This window comes from Zalophus californianus, chromosome 9 (genome assembly GCF_009762305.2).
Source record: "Zalophus californianus isolate mZalCal1 chromosome 9, mZalCal1.pri.v2, whole genome shotgun sequence".
Classification (NCBI taxonomy): Eukaryota; Metazoa; Chordata; class Mammalia; order Carnivora; family Otariidae; genus Zalophus; species Zalophus californianus.
Window position 1 is genome coordinate 88,301,961 of NC_045603.1, and position 8,933 is coordinate 88,310,893.

The following is an 8,933-nucleotide window of genomic DNA, read 5'->3' on the forward strand; positions in this document are numbered from 1 at the left end:
ATTGATTCTGATGGTCTTGGCTCCCTCCCCTTCCCCATAGATGTTGAACATACCACAGAAAAGATGTCCACACATCTTAGGAGGAGAAACTGGAGCCTTTTGAGTATTATAATTACATAGTCTAAGCCTGGGTTTCTTGGATCTCTAGTACTGGGAGAGATCAGATGTTCAGCTCCCATCCCCTCAAAATTAAAAAAAAAATCTATTTGGGAAATAAGGCTTATTAGATTTCCCTCTGAGACATAAGAATGAACACTGTGGTATGAAAAGCTGTAAGAAGTCTTGCAATGAGAAAGCAAATTTCTACAATTAGTTGAGTACAAATTGTTTTATACAGCATATCATTTTTCTTCATCAACCCATTATAATATGATTTGGGAAATTCTGGGATAGATGATCTCCAACATAAAAATAAATGAGTCTCATCATCTTAGTCTATTGCCATTAAATGTTCAAATTATAAAATTCCTGTTTTTCTGCTTCAAACTCTGCAAAGCAAACAATTGATTGTAATTTGAACTTCTATATAAGTCAGTCTGTGGGGAGAGGATGTTCTAATTTTGACCATCAGAGAATTCCAATCTGCATGACAGCCATATTGCTAATGGTAAGTGACTGAATTGGACTCTGCCTTATATAGCAATGATGTGAGAGAATGCTGCAGAAGTATTCAGACCTACCTTAACAATTTTCTGATATAATATTGAAATGTAAGTAAATCCTTCACTATGAAGTGACTTTTTTCAGTACTTAATTATATTACACAAACATCAAAAATGTAAAATGCAGATGTTAACTTTGAGTTAAAATGGGAATTTATTGAAAATAGGACTAATAAAACATAAAGAAAAAAGCAGCATGATTATTGAGTAAGAAATACTCCCACTGAACTGGATATTATAGAATATGTCTTTTTTCTTTTTCCATAGTGTTTCCCTAACTTTTTGGATTACATGCCTCCAAATTAAATATCTTGAAATACAGATGTCCATTTAATCTCTTATTGTACTATTCAGTTCACATACTTTATCATTTGACCCTCTCAAAAATTCTGTTAAAAAGGCTGGGCAGGGGGCGCCTGGGTGGCTCAGTCGTTAAGCGTCTGCCTTGGCTCAGGTCATGATCCCAGGGTCCCGGGATCGAGCCCCACATCGGGCTCCCTGCTCGGCGGGAAGCCTGCTTCATCCTCTCCCATTCCCCCTGCTTGTGTTCCCTCTCTCACTGTGTCTCTCTCTATCAAAAAAATGAATAAAATCTTAAAAAAAAAAAAAAAAAGCCTGGGCAGGGGGTGCCTGGGTGGTGCAGTGGGTTAACCATCCAACTTTTGGTTTCTACTCAGACCCTCATCTCAGGGTCGTGAGATCAAGCCCCATGTTGGGCTCCACACTCAGCACAAAGTCTGCTTAAAATCCTCTCCCTCTTCCCCTCCCCTTTGCACTTGTGCTCTCGATCTCTCTAAAATAAATAAATAAATAAATCTTAAAAAAATAAAAAGGCTGGGCAAATTAAAATACATCCCATTTATATTTGAAAAATTGAGAGCCAGAAGAAATATAAGACTTGCCTGAGTACACATAGAAAAATCAGAGAATTTCATCCAAATCTGACTTCAAAAGGAATCTTTTATAATAATCTAGCTTGCTAAATTAAAAAAGGAGAGTGTGCTTTTTTTCCTTTCCAGATGCCATCAATATTCTGTATTATCTATGATGCATATTTGCATTTAACTCCATATTGCCATGCATTATTTCTGAATTGTTTTTAAAATTAATGTTTATTGTTACAAATGTACTGATATTGTCCTAAGGACAGGACTGTGTCTTCTCCTTGGTTATTCTCTACAGCTCCAAGCAATTGATAGCATTATAGCAGTGCTAAAGATGTATTTCATCAAACAATGACTGGGAATCCTAATACTTTCCTGATTTGGTTAATACCTTAATTTACTTTAAAAATCAAGAAAGATAATATAAGATATCAGAGAAAATAAGTACCTGGACTTAGAAATACCACCTGGAGAAAAGTGCTCAGACCCAGAAATCAGATATCAGATAAGCTCAGAATTCCACTAAAAGTAATGCAAAGTTTGTGCCTACCAAATTCTCTTTTTTATTATGCCCTTTTATCAATCCACTAAAAACTTCCAAAATTCCAATTTGTTATACTGCCTAACATATTACAATCTAAAATGTCTATCTACTAAGGGTTTGACCAGAGTCAGTTATATTGGTATTATCTTTGGCTTATCGTATTTTATTTTTTAGGCTTTGTTATTAACTTTTGAGTATCTTGTTATCTCTATTGACGGGCAGTTAGTTTTCTACTTTGTTATATATTATAAAATTTGGGGAGTTTTCTTTGGCAGATAAATTTATTTTGCTTCATTCTATATCTTTAATTTACCAAGACCACTTTGATAGCAAACATTCTTCTATCGTTATTTTTATACTAAACTCTTGTAATAGAGCCTCTGTGTCTCATAGTTATTATCACACAGTACCGTGAGCTATAATTGTCACTTTGTTCTCTTCCACTGAACATTAACTCTTTTTTTTTAACATTAACTCTTGAACACAGGGATTCAGTCATAATCTTTTAAATATACCTGTTATTTATAGGAATATCTAGCACATAAATATACTCAGAATGTTTAATACGTTAATGAATTTGAGTGTCCTTTAAATATGATTAAAATGGCAGATTCAGTGCGAAGCCCACTGTTATGTTTAGAATTTCTGAATTTGAAATTCTATTTTAAAATGCAAAACCATACGAAATGGGTATATGCATTAAAAATGAAAGCTAGCTTCATAAAGTAGAAAATGAAAAAATCCAATGTGATGGCTCCGTAATAAAGACTTTATTATCTTGACACTGGTTTTTGAGGGTTTAGGTCTCTTTCTCACTGTTATTCTGTGGCTGCACACTCTATTTGTGGCTAAAATGTACAATTATCTCTTTGTGTTTCTGAAGTTTCTTTTTTACCCCCTTTTGATTTTGACTCTGCATTTGTTCTTTGGACCAGGTGGAAGTCAAATACTGACCTTGACCATACCATTTAACCTTTCTGGGTTTTACAGTCCCATCTCTAAAAGAAGAGTTTCGAACCAAGATCTTTAACAGCTAACTGATTAACAAAGTATTTTTGCTTTACCCTATTCTCTCAACAATTTTTTATCCAAAACAACTATCCCAGAATTTTTTTAAAAATGCACATTGAAGAAAATTTTGCTTATGGGAATTCAAACTCCATTTATGAACTAATAATTTTTATAATTATTTAGGCATTTTTGTGATTAAATATTTCACAACACACTGTATGTTAGTATGATCACCATATATTTTCTTTTCTACTTAAAATTTTATTTCTGTCTCCATTGGAAATGCAAACAGGGTGAGTTTAGAAGCTTATTACATTTTTAATGATTCACTACAACACCATGAAAGGATTTTTGTTCACCTTTGATTTTATCTTATCAGTTGCTACAACTAAAATTACATGTTCCCATGCTTTGCTTGAGCACCTTGAGTGACTGGCATGACAACTATCAAAGTGATTTTCTCCCATCTCTTCCATTAACACTTTCTATTGACACATTTAATTTATACGACTAAACGGTTACTGGTAATAATCCAGTTGTTTAATCCTCTCTCTTTCACTAGTTCCCAAGGCCTGGACAGGGAGGTCAAGGCTATACAAGGTCTTTTTTTTTTTTTCCCCTGAAAAAAATATATGGAACGCTTCACGAATTTGCGTGTCATCCTTGCACAGGGGCCATGGTAATCTTCTCTGTATTGTTCCAATTTTAGTATATGTGCTGCCGAAGCGAGCACTATACAAGGTCTTTTATAAACTTCTCTTAGAAACTTGATTATGGTTTGAAATTGTCACTCTCTTTTTCTGTCACCCATATGAAATTTAAAAGTTTTCATTGATGGTTTAGTGGAGTTGGGATTAAAGGTGTATGTTGTAGCTCTTATATACTTCTCTGTAAAAAGATTACTAGAGGGCGCCTGGGTGGCTCAGTCAGTTAAGCATCTGCCTTCAGCTCAGGTCATGACCCCAGGGTCCTGGGATCAAGCCCTGCATTGGGCTCTCTGCTCAGCAGGGAGCCTGCTTCTCCCTCTCCTTCTGCCTGCCGCTCTGCCTACTTGAGATCCCTCTCTCTCTCTGTGTCAAATAAATAAATAAAATCTTTAAAAAAAAAGATTACTAGATTGATTGGTCTCATTAGAAATGGAATTAAGTCTAATGGAGCAATTCTAAAAGATTTTTGGTTTCAAGAATCTTTTATCTTTTTAAAGATAAAAACTGCTGAATAGCTTCTGTTTATGTAAGTTATATCTTTTAGGATTTACCATATTGGAAATTAAAATTGAGAAACATTTAAAAACATATATATTTTTTTCTGTGTATTTTTTTCCAGCTTTATTGAGATATAACTGACATCTAATTGTGCATGTTTAGGGTATACAATATATTGATTTAGTACACTTATATATTGTGAAACGATAGCCTCTGTAGCATTTAACACCTACAAAGTGCCACCTAATTACTGTTTATTTTTTATGGTAAACACATTTAAGATCTAGTTTGTTAGCAACCTTCAATGATATAATATAGAATTCTTTTTTTTTTTTAAGATTTTTTTTTTTATTTGAGAGAGGTAAAGTATGAGCGGAGGGGAGGGGCAGAGGCAAAGGGAGAAGCAGACTCCCTGCTGAACAGGGAGTCCGACGTGGGACTCAATCCCAGGACCCTGAGATCATGACCTGAGCTGAAGGCAGATGCTTAACGATCATGGCCTGAGCTGAAGGCAGATGCTTAACGACTGAGCCACCCAGGCACCCCATAACTGGAAGTTTGTACTTTTGACCATTATCTCCCTCTTTTCCCAGTCCCCAGCCCCTAGGAACTCCCATTTTACTATCTGTTTCTATTAATTTAACTTTTTAAAATTCCACATATAAGTGAGACCATACAGTATTTGTCTTTCTCTATCTGACTTATTTCACTTAGCATAATCCCCTCTAGGTCCATCCATCTTGTTGAAAATGGCAGGGTGTCCTTTCTCATGGCTGGATAATATTCTGTTGTATATAAATACTGTATTTTCTTTATCCATTTATCCACTGTTGGATACTTAGCTTCTTTCCATTTCTTGGCTACAAAACGTGAATGCAGATATCTCTTCAAGATCCTGTTTCCATTTTCTTTGGATATATACTCAAAAGTGGGATTGCTGAATCATATGGTTACTATTTTTGGGATTTTTGAGGAAACTCCCTACTGTATTCCTTAGTAGCTGCACCAATATGCATTCCTACCAACATTTCATGAGGATTCACTTTTCTCAACATCCTTGTTAAGATTTGTTATTTCTTGTCCTTTTGATGATAGCCATTCTAACAGGCATGAGGTGACATCTCATTGTAGTTTTGATTTCCATTTCCATGATGATTAGGGATGTTGAGTAACTTTTCATGTACCTGTTGGCTCTTTGTATGTTTTGGAAAGATGTTTATTCAACTTCTTTGCACATTTTTAATCAGATTCTTTTTTCACTATTGTGTTGTATGAATTCTTTGTATATTTTAGATATTAACCCATTGTCAGATATATGATTTGCAAATACTTTTTCCCATTCTTTGATGTTGATGGATGTTGATGGTTGGCTGGGGAGAAAGTTTTTAATTTAATGCAGTCCCACTTGTTTATTTGTGATTTTGTTGCCTTTGCTTTTGTTGTCAAATCCAAACAATCATTGGCAAGACTAATGTCAAAGAGATTTTCTCCTATGTTTTCTTCTAGGAGTTTTATGGTTTCAGGTCTTACACTCAAGTATATTATCCATTTTGAGTTGATTTTGTGTATGGTGTAAGATAGTGGTCCAGTTTCATTTTTTTTTTTTTTTTTTGCATGTGGCTTTGAGTTTTCTCAGCATATTCATTGAAGGGACTATCCTTTCTCCATTGTATATTCTTGACTCATTTGTTGTAAATGAGTTGACTATATATGTGTGGATTTGTTTCTGGCTCTCCGTTCTGTTTCATTGATCTCTGTCTGTTTTTATGCTAACACCATTCTGTTTTCATTACTATAGATTTGTAATATCATTTGAATCAGGAAGTGTAATGCCTCAAGCTTTGTTTTTTCTTAAAATTGCTTTAGCTATTGAGGGTCTTTTGTGATTCCATACAAATTTTAGTACTGTTTGTTCTGTTTCTGTGAAAAATGGCCATTGGAATTTTGATAGAGATTGCATTAAATCTGTAGATCACGTTGGGTAGTATGGACATTTTAACAATATTAATTCTTATAATTTTCCTTGTACAGATTGTTCACCTCTTTGGTTATATTTATTCCTAAGTATTTTATTTTATATATATATATATATATTTGTTATTGTAAATGGGATTCTCTTCATTTTTTTTCTGATAGTTTGTTGTTATTGTGTAGAAACACAACTGATTTTTTATCTTGATTTTGTGTCCTGCAAATTTACCATATTTGTTTTTTAGTTCTAATTTTTTTTGTAGTGTCTTTAAGGTCTTCTGTATATATAATACGATGTCATCTGCAAATAGAGAAAACTTTACTTCTTCCTTTCCATTTTGAACGCCTTTTATTTCTTTTTCTTGCTTAAGTACTCTGGGTAGGACTTCTTGGACTATGCTGAATGAAAGTGGTAAGAGTGGGAATCTGTTTCTTATTCCTGATCTTAGAAGCTTTCATTTATTTCATCATTGAGTATGATGTTAGCAGTAGGCTTGTCATTTATGGCCTTTATTATTGTTAGGTACGTTCCCTCTGTACCCAGTTCATTGAGAGTTTTTATCATGAATGAATGTTGAATTTTGTCAACTATTGAGGTGATCATATTATTTTATCCTTCATTCTGTTAATGTGATATATCACATTGATTGATTTGTGCATGTTGAATCACTTTGCCTCCTTGGACTAACTCCCCCTTGATCATAGTGTATGATTCTTTCAGTGTACTGTTGAATTTGATTTGCTAATATTGTGTTGATGATTTTTTTGCATCTATGTTTATCAAGGATATTGGCCTATAATTTACTTTTCTTGTAGTGCCTTGTCCAGCTTTGGTGTCAGGATAATACTGGCCTCGTAAAGTGAATTTGGGAATGTTCCTTTTTCTTCTGTTTTTGGAGAGTTTGAGAAGGATTGGTATTAATTCTTTAAATATTTGGTAGAACTCATCAGTGAAGCCATCTGGTAGTGGTTATTTTGTGTGTGGGGGGTAGGTTTTTGATTACTGATCCAATCTCTTTAGTGGTATTTGGCTTATTCAGATTTCAATTTCTTCCTGATTCAGTCTTGGTAAGTTATGTTTCTAGGAATTCATTCATTTCTTTTAGATGGTCCAATTTGTTGGCATATAATGTTCATAGTAGTCTCTTATAATCCTTCCATTGGTTTGTATCATTTGTAAATAATAAACTGTTACATGACAAATAAATAGCACATTTTAGTGAAAAAATAACTACAGTGTCCAGAGAGAGAGAGAAAGAGAAGTGGCATTTTTAAAAACATTTTTGCAAAACCTGTTAGTGTCTGGTTTAATAAAAGCAGATAGATTCTGATAAACTTTTCTGCATTCAGTGTGTTACTATTCTTTTCCACTCAGTGTGGAAATTGTTCTTTGATAGTACACCATAACTCATTAAATGTTAGTAACACCCATTAAGTGTTAGTACAATATGGAATATGAAATCCTGTTAACAAACCTTTCACACACAGCTACATTAAAATTCACAGTTTTATCTTGTAATGGATCTTTTGCTCATGCATGATTTTATAACACCAAGCATTGTTTATTTGGAAAATACCGATTTACTGGGTTATGCATCTGTTCCAGGTATTGGCATGTTTCATTATAGAAGATCCAAAAACAAATCACATTTGTTGATATCACCACTAATCTGTTTAAGTATTGGCAACATAAAGAGTTCGGAGTGGTGGGTACAATTCTTCCAGAATTCAGACTTTTGCTTCAAAGATTAAGGTTTTTTGTTTTGCTTTGTTTTGTTTTGTTTTGGCAACAAATAATTGTTTTCTTTGACATGACAAGCTCACTTCATTTTTAAGGACACCAAATATTCAAGGAGGCACCTGGATGGCTCAGTCGGTTAAGCTTCAGATTCTTGATTTCAGCTCAGGTCATGATCTCAGGGTCCTGAGGTGGAGCCCCGCACAGGGCTCCACACTTAGCAGAGAGTTGGCTTGAGGATATTCTCTCTCCCTCTCCCCCCGCCCTCCCCCATTTTCTTTCTCTCTCTCTCTCTCAAATAAATAAATCTTAAAAAAATACCAAATATTCAATACCTAAGTTGAGTAGCCATAATTTCTCTGTCACTCATTCCAATAAGTAAAAATGGTGTTCTTTAGAAATGTATAGTTCATTTTTCAATTCGAGCAGTTGCACATTTGCCTTTCCTCCCGATAATCTTATATTTTAACATGTAACAAGCATGCTCTATGTGCAATTTTTATTTGATTACACAAAGTGTTAAAATAACTTGTATTTAAAGTTTGAGATTTTATTTTATTTTTTTAAGATTTTTTTATTTATTTGACACAGAGAGAGAGCACAAGCAGGGGGAGCAGCAGGCAGAGGGAGAGGGAGAAGCAGGCTCCCTGCTGAGTAAGGAGCCCGATGTAGGGCTCAATCCCAGGACCCTGGGATCATGACCTGAGCTGAAGGCAGAAGCCTAACCAACTGAGCCACCCAGGTGCCCCTGAAGTTTGAGATTTTATACAAAGAATGGTTATATGACTTAATCAGATTTTATAAAAAAATGTTTTTTTACTCAATTCATTCTTAATGAATGTTACCTTTTCTTTTCTTTTCTTTTTTTTTTTTTTAACTGTCCCTGTAGGCCAGTGAAGAACACAATAACAACTAGAA

General features: G+C 34.3%; 1 non-coding gene across 1 annotated transcript; it reads right to left on the reverse strand.

Annotated features, from left to right (window-relative positions):
• Positions 1 to 3,727: 3,727 nt before the first annotated feature.
• LOC113923198 lies at positions 3,728 to 3,834 on the reverse strand. Its single transcript, XR_003520206.1, has one exon. It is a non-coding gene; the product is annotated as a U6 spliceosomal RNA (small nuclear RNA).
• Positions 3,835 to 8,933: the final 5,099 nt, after the last annotated feature.